The following is a 21,182-nucleotide window of genomic DNA, read 5'->3' as shown; positions in this document are numbered from 1 at the left end:
ACCGCTCCGCTGACCGCTCCGCCAAGTAGATAGAAGATGGACCCACAACGGATGAAGATGGAGCCGCCTGGATAAATCCATTCTAATTACTAGTGGGAATTCAACTCCTGGCCACCAGGAGGAGGCAAAAAAACCCTAAATAACTAAAAAAAATAATAATCAGCCAATAGGATGTAAGCAGCACTCATCCTATTGGCTAAGTTGATTTTTTTTTGCATTTAATCTTCAGTGTGCGGCGGCCAATCGCATGAAGAGGACCTCCGTGTCGCTGATGGCCTCCGCTGACCGCTCCGCCAAGTAGATAGAAGATGGACCCACAACGGATGAAGATGGAGCCGCCTGGATAAATCCATTCTAATTACTAGTGGGAATTCAACTCCTGGCCACCAGGAGGAGGCAAAAAAAACCTAAATAACTAAAAAAAATAATAATCAGCCAATAGGATGTAAGCAGCACTCATCCTATTGGCTAAGTTGATTTTTTTTTGCATTTAATCTTCAGTGTGCGGCGGCCAATCGCATGAAGAGGACCTCCGTGTCGCTGATGGCCTCCGCTGACCGCTCCGCCAAGTAGATAGAAGATGGACCCACAACGGATGAAGATGGAGCCGCCTGGATAAATCCATTCTAATTACTAGTGGGAATTCAACTCCTGGCCACCAGGAGGAGGCAAAGAATACCCCAGCAAAGCTATAAGTATTCCTCCTACTTTCCATAATCCCCAGTGATTCTATGCCTTTGTATATCATGGAGGTGTGTGAAGATGTTGCTCTGAAGAATTATTTATTAATCCTTTAATAGGTAGTTTCCCTGCAAGCAAGGAAAGGGGTAATATTGTGTCCATGTAATCCTCTTGAGTAAGAGTGGTGGTAGCTGTTAGCTGTTGGAGGACGACAGGGTAGTCCTTGCTTATCCTCCATTTACTTATGCTAACCCCTATATAGAAAACATAATTTATGTAAGAACTTACCTGATAAATTCATTTCTTTCATAGTGGCAAGAGTCCATGAGCTAGTGACGTATGGGATATACAATCCTACCAGGAGGGGCAAAGTTTCCCAAACCTCAAATTGCCTATAAATACACCCCTCACCACACCCACAATTCAGTTTAACGAATAGCCAAGTAGTGGGGTGATAAAGAAAGGAGTAAAAAGCATCAACAAGGAATTGGAATAATTGTGCTTTATACAAAAAAATCATAACCACCATAAAAAGAGTGGGCCTCATGGACTCTTGCCAATATGAAAGAAATGAATTTATCAGGTAAGTTCTTACATAAATTATGTTTTCTTTCATGTAATTGTCAAAGCTCAGCTCAGCTTGACAGTGTTTCTTAGTATAGGCATCAGGATGTTGTCTTTCAATCTTTCTTTCCCTGTGACGCCTGTCCATTGATATACATAGTTTTATAAGAGATTCTAATGTCTCTGAAAATTCTACTCTGGAGAGTTCATCTTTAAGGTGTTCTGAGAGTCCTAGGCGAAACTGATTCCTAAGTCTTATGGAATTCCTGAGAATCAGTGGCCCAAAGCTGAAACTCTGCAATGTAATCTTCCACAGCTCTTTTACCCTGTTTTAAGGATCTTAAATTATTTTCAGCTGTATGCTGTTTGTTAATATCCTCATACAAAACCGCCATTGCCTTAAATTTTTTTTCAAGTGAATTAAGAATAGGATCTTCTGTCTCAAAAAATCTGTCCGCCCAGGACCTTGGCTCCCCACTAAGATAGGAGATAGTGGTACAGACTTTAATTCTTTCAGTGCGGTATGTTCTAGGTTTCATTGAGAATAGTAACAGGAATGAATTTCTGAATTCATGAAAACGTGTGCGGTCTCCTGAAAAGGGTGTAGGAGGATTTAGATGAGGTTCTGGGAACTCCGTTGTTTTTTGTGTGAAAAAATCATTAAGGATTCACTTTAATGTATTATTTTCATTTTGGACTTCAGTTAACCCCTGGAATCCAATATTTTCTCAACTTCATATTCGATGTGATCATCTATCACTATAGTTGAAGGAGGAGTTCCAGAAAATGTGGGATCATTACTTCCGAGATAGGGTTTCAGTAAATAGACATGAAATGTTGGATGAATACGGTAACTGTTAGGGAGTTTCAATGCTACAGCATTTTCATTGATGATCTTTGTTATTTTGAATGGGCCAATAAATTGATTTGCCAATTTTTTACAAGGTACAATCGTCTTGTAAATGTGAGACATAACATCTGAGGTACTGTTCGAGTGTTTGGTTAATTCTTTCGGTCAGACAGTTTGACTGAGGGTGATCTTTAACAGATTACATAAACTTCTCCAAAACCTGGATTTCAACTGAGTTCCGCGGTTTGATACAATGGAAGATGGTAAACCATGCAATTTCACAATATGAGAGAAGAATACCTTTGCTGTCGTCATTGCGTTTGGAGTATGTTTTAGAGGAATGAAGTGAGTCAACTTTGTGAGATGGTCAACCACAACTAATATAGTGGTATTGTTATTAGAGGGCGGTAAATCCACTATGAAGTCCATGGCAATCATACTCCAGGGTGTCTCTGGGACTGGTAAGGGAGATAACAAACCAAAGGGTTTGTGATGGTCTTTCTTATTCCTGGCACAAATATGGCATGCAGTAACATAGGTATAGATGTCCTGTTTTATCTGAGGCCACCAAAAGTTTCGGCTGATGAGTATTCTGTGTCCTCTACCTTGTGTATTGGTTCCCACTAGTCATTAGAATGGATTTGTGGACTCTCCATGCCATTGGAAAGAAAAAACATAAAATTATGCTTACCTGATAATTTAATTTCCATCTGTATGTTGAGAGTCCACGGGTTCATTCCTTACTTGTGAGAATACCAAACCTGGCCATCAGGAGGAGGCAAAGGCTTAAATACCTCCCCCACTCCCCTCATCCCCAGTCATTCTTCAAAGGTAACAAGGAACAGTAGGAGAAATATCAGGGTATAAATGGTGCCAGAAGAACAAACAAAAATTTTGATCCGCCCAACAGAGAAAATGGGCGGGGGCCGTGGACTCTCCTCATACAGATGGAAATGAAATTTTCAGGTAAGCATAATTTATGTTTTCCATCTTAATATGAGGAGAGTCCATGACTTCATTCCTTACTTGTGGGAAACATATACCCAAGCTCTAGAGGACACTGAATGAAAACGGGAGGGTAAAAGGAGAGGCAGCCTGCAAAACCTTTCTCCCAAAAGCTATCCCAAAAGCTGCTTCAGCCGAAGCAAACACGTCAAATTTGTAAAACTTTGAAAAAGTATGTAAGGAGTACAGGTAGCCGCCCTACAAATCTGCTCCATAGAGACCTCATTTTTGAAGGCCCAAGAAGAAGCCACAGCTCTAGTTGAATGAGCCGTAATCTTCTGAGGAGGCTTATGTCCCGATGTTTCCTATGTTAAGCGGATAATGCTCCTCAACCAGAAAGAGAGGGAAGTGTCAGAAGCCTTCTGCGCTTCCCAGAATATACGACAATAGTTGAAGCTTGCTCCTGCTTGATGCGGGCCACTACCCAAGGTAGAAGTGGTAACGGTGGAAAAATGTAAACTAGTTTGAACCCCCAGGGCACTGCTAAGGCATCTATCAGTTCTGCCTGAGGATCCCTGGACCTCGACCCGTATCTGGGTAGTTTGGCATTGAGTCTGGACGCCATGAGATCTATCTCTGGCACCCCCATCTGTTGCAAATCTCTGCAAACACCTCGGGATGGAGAGACCATTCTCCCGGATGAAACGATTGTCTGCTGAGAAAATCCGCTTCCCAGTTGTCCACACCCGGAATGTGGATTGCTGCCTTCGCCCATTCCAGAATCCGAGATATTTCCCTCATGGCTAGGGAGCTTCTCGTTCCCCCTTGATGGTTGATGTAAGCCACTGTGGTAATGTTGTCTGATTGGAATCTGATAAGCTGGGATGAACCCAAAAGAGGCCAAGCCTTCAGAGCGTTGAAGATCCAAAATGTTGATCGGGAGAAGAGATTCCTCTCAAGTCCACCAGCCCTGTGCCTTCCTGTCACACCAAATAGCTCCCCATCCGGATAGACTTGCGTCCGTAGGCAAAATCTCCCAGGATGGTCTCAAGAAGGATGTTCCCTGGGACAGGCTATCTGGACAGAGCCACCAAGAGAGTGATTCTCTCGACCGATTGTCCAGAGAAATCTGTTGGGATAGATAAGAGTGATCGACCGTTCCATTGCCTCAGCATGTACAACTGAAGAGGTCTGAGATGGAACCTGGCGAATGGAATGACATCTATGCTAGACACCATGAGGCCAATTACCTCCATACACCTGGCCACAGATGGTCTTAAGGAGGTCTGGAGGGCAAGACAGTTTGAAGCAATTTTGCAACATCTCTGGTCTGTAAGGAATATCTTCATGGATATGGAATCTATTATCGTGCCCAGGAATTCCACTCTGGTTCTGGGAACGAGAGAACTCTTTCCTAATCCTCCTTTATCTTCCATCCATGAGATTGAAGAAGAAGCAGCAGAGCTCTTGAATGGTCTTCCGTCAGCCAGCAGGACGGAGCTTGGACCAGGACATCGACCAAGTATGGAGCTACTGCAATACCCCTGGACTCTCCTCATACAGATGGAAATGAAATTTTCAGGTAAGCATAATTTATGTTTTCCATCTTAATATGAGGAGAGTCCATGGCTTCATTCCTTACTTGTGGGAAACATATACCCAAGCTCTAGAGGACACTGAATGAAAACGGGAGGGTAAAAGGAGAGGCAGCCTGCAAAACCTTTCTCCCAAAAGCTATCCCAAAAGCTGCTTCAGCCGAAGCAAACACGTCAAATTTGTAAAACTTTGAAAAAGTATGTAAGGAGTACAGGTAGCCGCCCTACAAATCTGCTCCATAGAGGCCTCATTTTTGAAGGCCCAAGAAGAAGCCACAGCTCTAGTTGAATGAGCCGTAATCTTCTGAGGAGGCTTATGTCCCGCTGTTTCCTATGTTAAGCGGATAATGCTCCTCAACCAGAAAGAGAGGGAAGTGGCAGAAGCCTTCTGCGCTTCCCAGAATATACGACAATGTCGAAGTCTGTCTAAAATCCTTCGTAGCCTAAAGATAGAATTTCAAAGCTCGAGCCACATCCAAATTATGAAGTAATCGTTCCTTTCGAAGAAGAAGGATTAGGACACAAGGACGGAACCACGATCTCCTGATTGATGTTGCGATCAGACACCACCTTAGGGAGGAAACCCAACCCAGTGCGAAGAACAGCCTTATCAGCATGAAAAACTAGGTAAGGAGGCTCACATTGCAAGGCCGCCATCTCAGAGACTCTGCATGCCGAGGCAATAGCCAGTAGAAAAAGAACCTTCCAAGTCAATAACTTAATGTCAACCAAATGCATGGGCTCAAATGGAGCCCTCTGCAAAACCTTAAGAACCAAATTTAAACTCCAAGGAGGAGCGGAATGTCTTGTTCAGGCTCTGTCCAGAATCAGGCCTGTGTTTAAAGACTGAATATCAGGAAGCTCAGCGAGCCTCTTGTGTAATAACACAGATAGCGCTGAATCTGTCCTTTTAAGTAACTAGCGGCAAGTCCCTTCTCCAAACCGTCCATGAGAAAGGAAAGAATCCTGGATACCTTGACCTTATGCCAGGGGAATCCACACTCTGCACACCAGAATAAGTAGGTCCTCCACACCTTATGATAGATGTGATGGGTAACCAGCTTTCTAGCTTGAATGAGAGTATCAATCACTCTCTCAGAAAAACCTCTTTTGGCTAGGACTAGGCGTGCAATCTCCACGCAGTCAGCCTCAGAGAATCCAGATTTTGATGAACAAAGGGACCCTGTTCCAGCAGATCCCTGCGACAAGGTAACCTCCATGGAGGAGATGACATCCCCACCAGGTCCGCAAACCACATCCTTCGAGGCCATGATGGAGCAATTAGAATAGTTGAAGCTTGCTCCTGCTTGATGCGGGCCACTACCCAAGGTAGAAGTGGTAACGGTGGAAAAATGTAAACTAGTTTGAACCCCCAGGGCACTGCTAAGGCATCTATCAGTTCTGCCTGAGGATCCCTGGACCTCGACCCGTATCTGGGTAGTTTGGCATTGAGTCTGGACGCCATGAGATCTATCTCTGGCACCCCCATCTGTTGCAAATCTCTGCAAACACCTCGGGATGGAGAGACCATTCTCCCGGATGAAACGATTGTCTGCTGAGAAAATCCGCTTCCCAGTTGTCCACACCCGGAATGTGGATTGCTGCCTTCGCCCATTCCAGAATCCGAGATATTTCCCTCATGGCTAGGGAGCTTCTCGTTCCCCCTTGATGGTTGATGTAAGCCACTGTGGTAATGTTGTCTGATTGGAATCTGATAAGCTGGGATGAACCCAAAAGAGGCCAAGCCTTCAGAGCGTTGAAGATCCAAAATGTTGATCGGGAGAAGAGATTCCTCTCAAGTCCACCAGCCCTGTGCCTTCCTGTCACACCAAATAGCTCCCCATCCGGATAGACTTGCGTCCGTAGGCAAAATCTCCCAGGATGGTCTCAAGAAGGATGTTCCCTGGGACAGGCTATCTGGACAGAGCCACCAAGAGAGCGATTCTCTCGACCGATTGTCCAGAGAAATCTGTTGGGATAGATAAGAGTGATCGACCGTTCCATTGCCTCAGCATGTACAACTGAAGAGGTCTGAGATGGAACCTGGCGAATGGAATGACATCTATGCTAGACACCATGAGGCCAATTACCTCCATACACCTGGCCACAGATGGTCTTAAGGAGGTCTGGAGGGCAAGACAGTTTGAAGCAATTTTGCAACATCTCTGGTCTGTAAGGAATATCTTCATGGATATGGAATCTATTATCGTGCCCAGGAATTCCACTCTGGTTCTGGGAACGAGAGAACTCTTTCCTAATCCTCCTTTATCTTCCATCCATGAGATTGAAGAAGAAGCAGCAGAGCTCTTGAATGGTCTTCCGTCAGCCAGCAGGACGGAGCTTGGACCAGGACATCGACCAAGTATGGAGCTACTGCAATACCCCTGGATCTCACCACTGCGAGCAGAGCCCCTTGAACCTTTGTAAAGACTCTTGGGGCAGTAGCCAGACCAAATGGGAGAGCCACAAACAGGAAGTGCTGGTCCAGAAAGGCGAATCTTAATTACTTGAAGTAATTCTTGTGTATTGGCACATGAAGGTAAGCATCCTTCAAGTCTATCGTAGTCATGAATTGTCCCTCTTGAACTAAGGGCAGAATCGACCTTATCGTCTCCAACTTGAACGATGGTAACCGACAGAAACTTGTTTAAGCACTTTAGGTCTAGAATCGGGTGAAACGTACCCTCCTTCTTTTGGACCACAAAAAGATTTGAGCAGTATCCCAGACCTCTCTCTGCTGGAGGTACTGGCACAATCCCTACTAGGGAGGAGAGATCCCTCATGCACCCTAGAAAGGCATCCCATTTTTCTGGTCTTGAAGACAAGTTTGATAAAAGTAAGTAAAAGGAATGTATACAATACGGATAGGTACTCCCCTCTGCTCAGAACGGCTGCCTTCCAACAGTCTCTCTCAAAGCTATAAAATCGATGTGTATGGCAAATAGAGGTGCTGGTTCTTAGGGGTCTTCAAAGGATTCCTTTCTGTGTTTCACGATTCTCCCAAAAGAGTTGTGTCTGTATCTGTGTTCAAAGAATATCACATTGGTGTAGTGTTTCTATGCACCTTGGTACATAAGTGCAGTATACTCACAGAATAATATCAGACAAACGGCTCCACGGGTGGTTCCACAAAACGGTCAGGAAAGAATAAAGCTGAATCTTTAGATAAAATATAGTTGTTTATTTGGCTCAACGCGTTTCAACGGCTTTACAGTCTTTTTCAAGAGCGAGCTAATAAAAACGTAGTATGGCTTAGTATGGTTTTATAAGAGGAAACTGCCCCTGGGTGGATGAGATTTGAAACCTATCCTGTAACCATGAGCAATGACCTCCAGAACCCAAGGGTCTTGCACGTCTCCCAGCCAAGCCTCCACAAAGATAGTCTGCCCCAACACGATCCAACAACGGATCGGGGGCCGGCCCTTCATGTCGATTTAGTCTCGGCAGGCTTCTTGTTCTGCTTGGACTTATTCCAAGATTGAGATGGTTTCCAAGTTCCCTTGGACTGATCCTGCTTCGCGGAGGGCTGCTGGCGTTGGGATTTATCTGAATGAAAAGGACGAAAATTAGGACCCTGTCCTTTAGGTTTGTTCTTCTTATTCTGCGGTAAGAAGGAACCCTTGCCCCCAGTGACCGTGGATATGATAGGGTCCAGTTCTGGACCGAAAAGAAACTTTCCATTACATGGAAGGGAAAGCATTCTAGATTTTGAAGTCATGTCAGCGGACCAAGACTTCAGCCACAGAGCCCTACGGACCAGAATAGAAAAGCCTTGGCATTTAAGCGAATAATTTGCATGTTTGCATCGCAAATAAACGAATTAGGCCTTAAGTCTTTCCTGGATCTCATCGAGTGGAGTTTCCACCTCGATCATCTCCGATAGAGAGTCACACCAATAGGTAGCGGATCCAGCCACCGCAGCAATCGCTACTAAAACATCTTTCTCAACAAAGTTTCTACTTTCTTATCCATGGGCTCCTTAAACAATGAATTATCCTCAAGCGGTATAGTGGTGCGCTTAGCAAGCATGGAGATAGCTCCATCACCTTAGGGACAGATCCCCACAACGCTAATTGGGAGTCAGGAACCGGGAACAATTTTTTAAACAACGAAGAATAATAATATTTGCCATCTTAACGGGAACCGGGAAAGTTTGTGGCACTACCCTGTGCTCATAAAGTTTATCAAGCTTAGGAATAGAAGGTTCCTCTGGCAATTTTGGTTCCGGAACCTCTAACGTAGCCAGAACTTCCTTTAACAGAAAGCGTAAGTGCTCTATCCTGAATCTAAAGTCAGGTTTCTCCGCAGCCGGAGGCTTAGAGGCAACCGATTCCGACCCAGAAAAAGCCTCCTCTGAAGTATCAGAGGTATCTTCATCAGCGGATAATCTATTGTCCGATAAATCCAGCAAATTGGTAGATGACCCCTGGGAAGGATAGCAGTATTTAACCATTCGCTTGCACTTAGCAGGGCGAGGTAAAGCACTAAAGGCCGCAGGCACTGCCATTTGCAACTGTTCAGAAAAGTCTGGCGGTAAGAGGGCCCCTCCAGAAGGAGGATTAGTTGTGCAATGAGGAGCTGCATGTGTAATCGGAGATGATTGCAGGGAACGCATCTCACAGGACGGAGACGGCTCAGTTGTACTAAACATCTAAGTCTTTTTAGATATAAGTACTTTATCAAGGCATGTGGAAGATAGTTGAGCACACGGGTATACCGTAGCCTCCTCACAATAAAAACAGGTATTAGCTCTTGGTAAAGAGGGAGTACCATCTAACGCATCAGAGTCCTCCATAGCTTGGCTTTTAAAATGGACTATAGCAAAAGTAAATGGCACCTTTATACCTCAATGGCCGGGGCACTCACCACCTCCTATGACCCAGGCCCCACAGAGAAACCGCTTCTTCTCCTGTAAACCACACAGTCAGGAAAGAGGAAGTTAATGAGGCCACACCCAGTCACATGGAGTGCCATGCAGGACCGCCCCTGCTGCAGGAAGAAAAACGCACCAAACTGACAGGCTGTGCAGTTATCCAAAACGAAAGTAAAACCTGAATGTTCCCACATCTGCCAGAGCCTCATCTCACACATGTCACAGCATAAAAACATAATAAAGCAAATCATGTATAAATCCCCCCTGTTCAATAATCCCCTTCCGGAGATATTAACCCTTGATTCTATACAGATAAAGGAGTCACACTGTTACCCTGTCTTCTTACGTTATCATAAGATATAAAATGAAATGATCTTACCGGAATCATCCCCGTGGAACAGACACACAGCCTCTCAAATTTGACAGTCTTGTAACATTGCACCTGACATGGAGTGATAGAAGAAGGCAGTGAAACTCCTCAACACTGATTGCTTAGGAGTTGTTAATACGAGTCTGGATGGCTTCGCAGAAAGACTCTCCCTGCATCTACAGGCCCTAACATTCCACTGGCTAGTGCTGTTCTGACTAAGTTCTTAGACAATCCTTATTTACTTAATTGTTTTTAGACCCTAACATTTGTCAATGCTCTCACTGAAAGGCTGACAAGACTACTTAAAACTCCAGTCCCATAGCGAAGAGTACTACCCTCCATAAGAGAATACTCTGAATCTTCCAACACTTCTCTGCCATCCTCCTGTGACGAAAGGCAAATAATGACTGGGGGATGAGGGGAGTGGGGGAGGTATTTAGGCCTTTGGCTGGGGTGTCTTTGCCTCCCCCTGGTGGCCAGGTTCTGTATTCCCACAAGTAAGGAATTAAGCCGTGGACTCTCCTCATATTAATATGGAAACAAAATGTATGCTTACCTGATAAATTTCTTTCTTGTCATGGAGAGTCCACGATTCCATTCCAATTACTAGTGGAATATTCAACTCCTGGCCAGCAGGAGGAGGCAAAGAGCACCCCAGCAGAGCTGTTAAGTGTCACTTCCCTTACCCATAACCCCCAGTCATTCGGCCAAAGGAAAATGGAAAAAGAAGATAACACAAGGGTATAGAGGTGCCTGAGGTTTATACAAACAAACTGCCGTCTTAAATCGAATTAAGGGCAGGTCGTGGACTCTCCATGCCAGGAAAGAAAGAAATTTATCAGGTAAGCATACATTTTATTTTATTTCCAATGGCATGGAGAGTCCACGATTCCATTCCAATTACAAATGGGAACCAATACCAAAGCTAGAGGACACAGAATAGGAGGGAGAACAAGACAGGCAGACCTAAACTGAAGGCACCACCACTAGAAGAATTTTTCTCCCAAAGGAAGCCCCAGTCTAGGCAAAAGTATCAAATTTGTAGAATTTGGAAAAAAGTATGCAATGAGGACCAAGACGCCGCCCTGCAGATCTGTTCTACAGAAGCTTCATTTTTGAAAGCCCAGGAAGAAGAGACAGACCTAGTGGAATGAGCCATAATTCTCTCAGGAGGCCTTTGTCCAGCTGTTTAATAAGCTAACCAGATAACACTTCTCAACCAGAGAGAAAGAAGTAGAAGTAGCCTTCTGACCCTTACGCTTACCAGAGAAAACAACGAAACAGGGCAGATAATTGCCGAAAAGTTTTAGTTGCTTTAGGGTAAATTTTAGAGCATGCACAACATCCATGTTATGCAACAGGCATTTCTTCTGAGAAGAAGGATTAGAACAAAAAGAAGGAACAACAATATCCTGATTGATATTGCGATCCGATACTACCTTGGGAAGAAATCCCAACCTATTACAAAGAACTGCGTTATCTACATAAAAATAAGGTAAGAGGAATCACACTGCAGAGCCGAACGCTCGGAACTCTGCGAGTAAAAGAAATAGCAAGGAGAAACAAAACTTTCCAAGATAACTTATATTAACTGTATGCATAGGCTCAAAAAGAGCCTGCTGCAGAACTTTAAGAACCAGATGAAAGTTCCAAGGGGAAGCAACAGATTTAAACACAGGCCTGATTCTGACCAATGCCTTTACAAAAGATGAAACATCTGGCAAATCTGCCAGACGTTTGTTGAATCCTCAGAGGGCTGATAAACCTTTCTAAAGGCCATTCTGAAGAAAAGACAAAATACGAGGAGCCCTTCGACTCACACTAATAAAGGTATTTACACCATACCTTATGGTAAATCTTGTGAGTAACAGGCTTACAAGCCTGAAGCATGGAATTAATGACTCTCAGAAAAACCACGCCTAGCCAAGACTAGATGTTCAATCTCCAAGCACTCAGATTCAGAGAATCTAGATTTGGGTGGAGAAAAGGACCCAAAAGTAGAAGGTCCTTCCTCAAAGGCAACCTCAGAAGGGGGAAGAGATGACATCTTCACCAGATCCGCAAACCAGATCCTGCAAGGCCAGGCAGGAGCAATTAGAATCACAGATTCCCTCTCCTGCGTCATACAAGCAATGACTCTATGAAGGAGAGCAAACTGAGGGAACAGGTAAGTTCCAAGGCAACCCTAGAACATCAAGCACAGCAGCTTGTTGATCTCTTGATCATGAACTGTACTTGGAAGCTCTGCGTTTAGACGAAACTCCATCAGACCCAACTTCGGAACTCTCCACCTGAGGGCTATCATTGTGAAAACCTCCAGATGGAGAGCCCCCTCCCCAGGATGAAAGGTCGGCCTACTCAGAAAAAACGCTTCCCAGTTGACCACTCCTGGGATGTGGATAGTAAAAAGGAGACAATTGTGAGATTCCACCCACTGGAAAATGCAAGACTCCTCCTTCATAGCTAACGAACTCTGAGTTCCTCCCTGGTGGTAGATGTATTACACCGAGAAAATGTTGTCCGATTGGAACTGATAAACCTGACCAAAGCTAGTTGAGGCCAGGCTGATAAGGCATAGAAGATTGCTCTTAACTTTAGGATGATTATGGGAAGAGAAGACTCCTCTAGAGTCCAAAGACCCTGAGCCTTTAGAAAACCCCAAACTGTTCCCCAGCCTGACAGGCTGGCATCCGTGGTCACAATTCACCCAGGATTGTCTTAGGAAGCATGTACCCTGAGACAGATGGTCCTGCGAAATCCACCAAAATAGAGAATCTCTTGGTAGGGGATCCAGAGTTATCCTCTGTGAGAAATCCGAGTAGTCTTCGTTCCATAGTCTGAGCATGCAAAACTGTAGGAGTCTCAGATGGAACCAAGTAAAAGAAAGGATGGAAGCAACCATCAGACCAATTACTTCCATACACTGAGTCACTGATGGACGGATAGAGGACTAAGTGAAAGGCAAGAAGTAAGGATTTTCTGACATACGTCAGAAAAATCTTCATGGACAGTCTAAAATCGATCCTAAGAAACACACCCTGGTGTCTGGCACCAGGGAACTCTTTTCCAGATTCACTTTCCACTCGTGGGAACGTAGAATAGACAAAAACATCTCAGTTTGAGATCTTGCTCACTAAAAAGATGGCGCCTGAACCAAGATGTCGTTCAGGTATGGCACCACTGCTATTCCCTAAGATCTGACCATCGCCAAAAGGGCACATAAAATTTAAAGATCTGAGGAGCCGTAGCAAGACCAAAGGAAAGGGCAATAAAAATGGACGTGTTTGTCTAGAAAGGAAAATCACAGGAATTGGTGATGTTCCCTGTAAATGGGAACATGAAGATACGCGTCCTTCAGGTATATGGTAGTCATGAACTGACCCTCATGAACCAAGGGAAGAATGGAACGAATAGTCTCCATTTTGAAGGACGGAACCTTGAGAAATATGTTGAGACACTTGATGTAATGCTCGTGGGATACTCCTCTATCAGACTGAACTCAGCCAGTAGTCTTGTTATCCCGGCATCGAGCCGAAATGATAGGAAATATTCCAGAGCAGAGAACGTTAGTAAGATGAGTAAGGTGGCACTTCCCACAGGCAGGACAGTCCCCAGCGGCAACGGCAGAGCAGTCCAAGGCAAATCACTAGAATGGTCCGACAGGCAGGGCTTGGCAACAGTAAAGCAATCCAAGGGCAAACCACTAGAATGGTAAGGCAGGCAGGGTCCGGCAACAAAGAGGCAATCCAGAACAACAGGGGTTTATAAGCAGAGTAGTCAGACAAGCATAGTTCAGCAGCAGTAAATCAATCCAGCAATTAAGGGGTAAAGCAGGCAGAGTAGTCAGACAACCAGAGTTCAGCAGCAGTATATCAATCCAGCAATTAAGGGGTAAACCAGGCAGAGTAGTCAGACAACCAGAGTTCGGCAGCAGTATATCAATCCAGCAATTTAGGGGTTAAACAGGCAGAGTAGTCAGACAGGCAGGGATCATACACAAATAGGCTAATTGAAGCAATGATCTATCACACCCAGGAGCACACAAAGTAACACCTATACTTGGGCAGCGATAGATCGTTGTGACAGGACTTACATAGGCGCAGGATTCGCGGCACAGGCGTCCGGACCAGCATCAGGGAGAGAGGAGCGTGTGGCAATGACGTCAGCGCTGCACGCATCTGGACCCGACACAATCCCTGGCAATGAGCAGGGAAGGAGACGCTGCACCCCTAGCAACGGCTAGAGCGGCGTGGCGTGACACGAGGTCCAATATGGGTCATATAGATCCCTCTTTCTTGGGAACTACAAAAAAGATTGAATAGAATCTCTTCCAGAGAAGATAGGTCCTTTACACAGTTTAAGAAGTCCTCTCTCTTCACCTGGTTCGCAGAAAACCTTGACAGGATAAGTCTGCTCCTAGAGTGGGCAAGACTTGATCCTAACCTGTATCCCAGGAATACTACTTACATAGCCCAATGATCTGAAACATCGCAGATCCAGGCCTGCGGAAAAAATTTAATCCTGCCCCGTACTTGATCCAGGCTGTATTGGGGGCGGCCCCTTCATGCTGACTTAGACTCAGAGGAAGATTCCTTGGCTTGCTTCCCCTATTTCCAAGGCTGACTGGACCTCCAAGAGGTTCTGGATTGCTCTGGATTGGAAGAGGAAGATTTTTATTCCTTGATACGAAAGGAACTAAAATTAGAATTCTGGTGAGCCTTAGGTCTAACCCTTTAGTCCTGAGGTAGGAAAGATACCTTTCCACCAGAAGTTTCAGAAATGATCTCAGCCAGATCAGGACCAAACAAAGTCTTGCCTCAAAGGGTAAAAACAGAAATTTGGATATGGATGTTACATCGGCAGACCAAGATTTAACCACAGAATTCAGGCAAAGATCTAAACTTCTGCTTAGGAATACTAGTTGTCACCAAAATCACAACCAGGATGAGAAAGCAGGAGCTTTACCTGGGTTCAAACCCACAACCTTCTGCTTTAGGGGCGGTGGAGCTAACCACTGCGCCACATCTCCCTTCCCTGAGAGGCCTGAGTTCAGAAAATAATTAAAAGATTCTGGTGAAACTCAAACTCACAACTATTGAATCACTACCAGGACTTTAAAAGTCCAATGTGCAATCTATTGCGCCACAGAGCCAAACACAAAGTGCAAGGGCATGCACTGTGAAGAACATGTAGCCATAGCTGGAATTGAACTCTCAATTTTCAGCTTAAAAGCCTGCAAAGTTTACTACTAAACCATTGCGGGAGACTTAGTGGATGAGTAGCAGACAAAGGATAAAATAAACAGATATCCTGCTTAATATTGTAAAAAAAAAGGATAATTTATATAACAGATAAAAAGTCCAACACATATCATTGATCTGACAAGCAGACAAAAGATAAGGCAATAAACAAACCTAAGCCTTATATAATCCCCGGATATAAGTCTTACTGCAAAAAGATAGGGATAATGTTCTTAATAATCTCTAGATATCTATATAGATCTATATAGAATGTACATCTGGAAAAAGGACATGACATATCCAGTCTATAAAAAAATAAACTGTACAAACAATATTTTCCTTAATAATAGGAAGAAAAATATCTGCAATAGAGGAAACTACTATAAACTGGCAGAAAAAGGCAACCGATACCAAGGAAAAAAACGAAATTTATGCTTACCTGATAAATTTATTTATTTCTTGACACGGTGAGTCCATGGAATCATCATTTACTGTTGGGAATATCACTCCTGGCCAGCAGGAAGAGGCAAAGAGCACCACAGCAAATATGTTAAGTATCACCTCCCTTCCCACAACCCCCAGCCATTCGACCGAAGGAAAAGGAGAGAAAGGAAATAACACAAGATGCAGAGGTGCCTGAGTTTATATAAAAAAAACTGTCTGAAAACAGGGAGGGCTGTGGACTCACCGTGTCAAGAAAGAATAAATGTAGTTTTCTTTTTTAAGACACGGTGAGTCCATGGAATCATCAATTACTGTTGGGAATCAATACCCAAGCTAGAGGACACAGATGATTAGGGAGGGACAAGACAGGTAACCTAAACAGAAGGCACCACTGTCTGCAGAACCTTTCTCCCAAAGGAAGCCTCAGTCGAGGCAAAAGTATAAAATTTATAGAATTTTAAAAAAGTGTGCAAAGACCAAGTCACAGCCTTACAAATCTGTTCTACAGAGGTCTCATTGAAGGCCCAAGAGGAAGACACCGCCCTAGTGGAGTGAGATGTAATTCTCTCAGGAGGCTGCTGTCCAGCAGATTCATATGCCATACGAATAACACTTCTCAACCATAGAGAAAGAGAAGTAGCAGTAGCTTTCTGGCCCTTACGTTCCCAGAAAAACAAACAAACAATGCATAAGACTGACGGCAGTCCTTCGTAGCCTGCAAATAGAATTTAAGAGCCCGCACAGCGTCTAAGTTGTGCAACAAACGTTCCTTATGAGAAGAAGGATTAGGACAGAGAGAGGGAACTCCAAGAATATCCTTTAGACTCACACCAATAAAGATATTTACGCCATATCTTATTGTAAATCTTTCTAGTGACAGGCTTTCGAGCCTGAATCATGGTCTCAATGACCGATTCAGAGAATCCACGCTTAGCTAAAATCAAGTGTTCAATTTCTAAGCAGTCAGCTTCAGAGAAACGAGATTTGGATGAAGGAAGGGCCCCTGAAGCAGAAGGTCCTTGCTTGGCGGTAGTCTCCACGGAGGTAGAGATGACATCTCTACTAGATCTGCATACCAGGAGCTATTAGAATCACTGATGCTCTCTACTGCTTGATCCAAGGATGACTCGCGGAAGAAGAGCAAACGGAGGAAAGAGATATGCCAACCTGAAGTTCCAAGGAACTGCCAGGGCATCTATCAGAAAAGCTTGAAGATCTCTCGACCTCAAGCCGTATCTTGGTATCTGACAAGACCAGAAAAAGGGGGTGTGTGATGTCACTCCTATAGGTATAACAAGGGGGGCTTGATTATTGTGTTGGTGTTGGCCTTAATAGTAATAGTAATATTGCCCTTAGGTGCTGTGTACTAATTAACTTAACTGGAATGCAACTACAAAAAAATCTGTTTGTTCTGACAAGACGCCATCTGATCCAATTCTGCTAATCCCCATTTGGTTGTTAACCTGGAGAACACTTCCGGATGGGGCCCCGGGATGGAAAGTCTGTCTGCTCAGGTCAAGTCCACTTCCCAATTGTCCACTCCTGGAATGTGGATGGCAGATAGACAGCAATTGTGAGCCTCCGCCCAGTGGATGATCTGTGACACCTCCTTCATGGCTAAGGAACTCCGGATTCCTCCTTAGTGGTTGATGTAGGCCACAGAGGTTATGTTGTCTGTCTGGAACCGGATGAACCAGTCAAAGCATTGAATATCGCTCTCAACTCCAGAATGTTTATGGGGAGAGCAGATTCCTCCTGAGACCAAAGTCCCTACGCCTTCAAAGAGTCCCAAACTGCTCCCAACCCAGCAGGCTGGCACCCGTGGTCACAATTACCCAAGAGGGTCTCTGAAAACACGTCCCGTGGGACGGATGTTCTTGGCACAGCCACCACGGTAGAGAGTCCCTTGTAGATTGATACAGAACTATTCTCTGAGATAGATCTGTATAATCCCAGTTCCACTGAGCAAGCATGCATAGCTGCAGAGGTCTCAAATGGAACCGAGCAAACGGAACTATGTCCATGGAAGCCACCATCAACATGATTACCTCCATGCATTGGGCCACTGATGGTCGTGCCGTCGACTGTAGAGATAGGCAAACTTACAGAATCTTGGCTATTCTGACCTCCGTCAGAAATATTTTCATTGCTAGAGAATCTATAATGGTTCCTAAGAAGATCACCCTTGTAGCTGGAACAAGAGAACTTGTCTACAGATTGACCTTCCAACCGTGGGAACGAAGAAACATCAACAAGATCCTTGTGTGAGATTCTGCTAGATGCAAAGATGGCGCCTGAACTAGAATGTCATCCAGATAAGGCTCCACTGAAAGTCCCCGGGCCAAAATTACTGCCAATAGAGCTCCCAGAACCTTTGAGAAGACTCTGGGAGCTGTGGCAAGGCCAAATGGAAGCGCTACAAATTGAAAGTGTTTGTCTAGATAGGCAAACCTCAGATATTTGTGATGGTCCCTGTGAATGGGCACGTGCAGGTACCCATCCTTCAGGTCTACGGTTGTCATGAATTGACTCTCTTGAATCAGAGGCAGAATGGAGCAGATAGTCTCCATCTTGAAGGACGGTACTCTGAGGAATATGTTTAGTAACTTTAGATCTAGAATGGGCCTGAAAGTTCCCTCTTTTTTGGGAACCATAAACAGGTTGGAGTAAAACCCAAGACCCTGTTTCTGCCTTGGAACAGACACTCCTAAGAGGGAAAGGTCCTGTACACATTTTAAGAACGCCTCTCTTTTTATCTGGTCTACAGATAATCTTTAGAGGTGGAACCTGCCCCTGGAAGGAAAAGTCTTGAACTCTAACTTGTACCCCTGGGAAACTATGCCCACGGGTCCGGTACATCTCTTTCCCAGGCTTGCGTGAACAGAGAGAGTTTTCCCCCCACTTGATCTGGTCCCGGATCGGGAGCAAACCCTTCATGCTGATTTGGATTCAGCTGTGGGTTTCTTTGATTGCTTCCCCTTGTTCCAGACTGACCAGGCTTCCAAGAGGGTTTGGATTGTTCTTGTTTGGTAGAGGTCGGGGAAGACTTACCTCTGAAGTTACGAAAGGAACGAAAATTAGTCTGACGTCCCTTCATTTTGTTCTTCTTGTCTTGAGGCAGAAAGGATCCTTTACCACCTGTGATATCGGAAATAATTTCCGCCAAAGCCGGACCGAACAAGGTCATTCCCTTGTAAGGGATAGCCAAAAGCTTAGATTTAGTAGAAACATCAGCAGACCAAGATTTAAGCCATAGTGCTCTACGATCTAAGATTGCAAAGCCAGATATTTTGGCCCCCAACTTAATGACTTGTAAAGAAGCGTCAGTGATAAAGGAATTAGCTAACTTTAGAGCCTTTATCCTACCCTGAATTTCCTCCAAAGGAGTTTCCGCTTGAAGGGATTCAGACAAGGCGTCAAACCAATAGACTGCCGCACTGGTTACTGTAGCAATGCACACCGCCGGTTACCATTGTAACCCTTGATGAGTATACATTTTCTTTAAAAAGGCCTCCAGCTTTTTATCCATAGGGTCTTTGAACGAACAACTGTCCTCAATAGGAATAGTAGTTCTCTTTGCCAAAGTGGAGATTGCCCCTTCCACCTTTGGAACCGTTTGCCATGACTCCTTTAAAGAGTCGGCCACCGGGAACATTTTCCTAAAGACGGGGGAGGGGGGGAAAAGGTATCCCTGGTCTCTCCTATTCAAGGGTAATAATCTCCGTGGCACGGTCTGGCACTGGAAACACCTCCCCAGGTGAGGGGACATCTATTTAATTTGCTAGATTTTTTAGGGTTGACAACGATAGGTGCATCGGAGTCATCCAAGGTAGTTAAAATCTCCTTTAACAAAACACAGAGGTGTTCAAGCTTAAATCTGATGGAAACCACTTCAGCATCAGAAGAAAGAATTACACTATCCGAATCTGAGATTTCACCCTCAGTGGCTACTGAAGTATCCTCCTCTTCCGACTTATGGGAAAAAGCAACTTGGTTAGCCTGTACAGGATCTGATACCTTACTATATGATTCTCTAGACTTCCTCTTACATTTCCCCTGCAGCAAGGGAAAGGTAGCTAGCGCCTCAGATACCACTGAGGACACCTGAGCAGCAATTTCTGCCTTCAAAAAGACTCCATAAAGAGTCTGCGAGGAACCGCAGGGCACTGCCTGAGACGGTAATGATACTTAGTGTACTTGAGGAGGAGACTGTGGCATTGCCTGAACTGAATCCACCTGAGAGAATGGTGGCTCGGTAACAAAAAGTCTGTCTTTATACATCAAGGTTCTTTCAATACAAGAACCACAAAAAGGCAAAGGAGGTTCAACATGGGCACTTAAACAAATTTTGCACTCTACTTCAGGTGTAGACTCTAAGTCCATCTTTGCAAAAGATCTATGTAAGTAGCAAAAACAGAAAAAAACTTTTTTTTAAAAAAAGTACTGTCCCTTTAACTGGTAACGTTAGTACAACATACAGTAGGAATATTGGTTACAGGAACCGCAACTAAAACAGATAGCCTCCCCCTTTATAATCAGCTCACCTTTCTTTTACAGAAGGTTTTTTTAAACATTACAGCTAGAAAAAACCTCAGCGTTAGGCTGGGGCGCCTACCTGAACCCTGCTCGAGCAGAGAGAGGCTGGACTTTCCAGAAAAACACGCTAATCCACTGCCATAAGATGAAAACAGGGAAAGGGCGCAAAGTTACATCGTGCTCTGAAGCAGGAAGAAGAATCACCGCCCTGTGATGTCACAGTATGTGCCGATGAACGGACTGTGCAAACGCCATAAGACTGTAGAGAGCGTGCCTCCCTCCTGGAGAATAACGTCTGATCCCAGAAGTCTAACACACTGAGCCACCAATAATAAAAAAACTTTACACAATATAAAAAGCTTTATTACTTTATACCTCTCTCACACACCAGCGCCCTGCAACCTGTCTAATGTATCCTGAACTCAGGATAACTTACCCCCATAACGATGCAGAAAACTTACTCAAGTGCCAAGGTTTCTGAATAAATTGTTCAAAATGGCACTTACCTGCACCTCTGTCCGACAAGAGGACATCTCACTGGCATGAGAGGAAGTCACTCCTCACAGAGACATATGGATCGAAGAAAAGACAGAGTAAGCCTACTCTGGTATTCTGTAAGAGGGCAGCAACTTGTCAGAAAAACACAGTGAGGCCCACCCCACAAATTCCTGACTGCTTAAAAGCTACCACAGCCCTACTGAAGAGACTAACGTGGAGTACAGCTAAACCCAGCAGATAGGGAAGATCAGAGCAATCCTGCTCTGGCTTCAAAATAAAAAAACCTTGATAGAAGAATCTTACACCTAAACTACACCGGCAATCTGTGTCTCAGTGCTATAGTCTGGCACATTTTACTACAGTAATTGTCACTATTTTACAGGTACAGCATTACAGTGCAATCTGTGTCTCAGTGCTATAGTCTGGAACATTGTACTACAGTAATTGTCACTATTTTACAGGTACAGCATTACAGTGCAATCTGTGTCTCAGTGCTATAGTCTGGCAACATGTACTACAGTAATTGTCACTATTTTACAGGTAAAGCATTACAGTGCAATCTGTGTCTCAGTGCTATAGTCTGGAA

The sequence above is a fragment of the Bombina bombina genome, chromosome 6 (genome assembly GCF_027579735.1).
Source record: "Bombina bombina isolate aBomBom1 chromosome 6, aBomBom1.pri, whole genome shotgun sequence".
NCBI classification, from domain to species: Eukaryota; Metazoa; Chordata; class Amphibia; order Anura; family Bombinatoridae; genus Bombina; species Bombina bombina.
The sequence above is the reverse complement of the archived record's forward strand: the minus strand, read 5'-3'. Positions refer to the sequence as shown.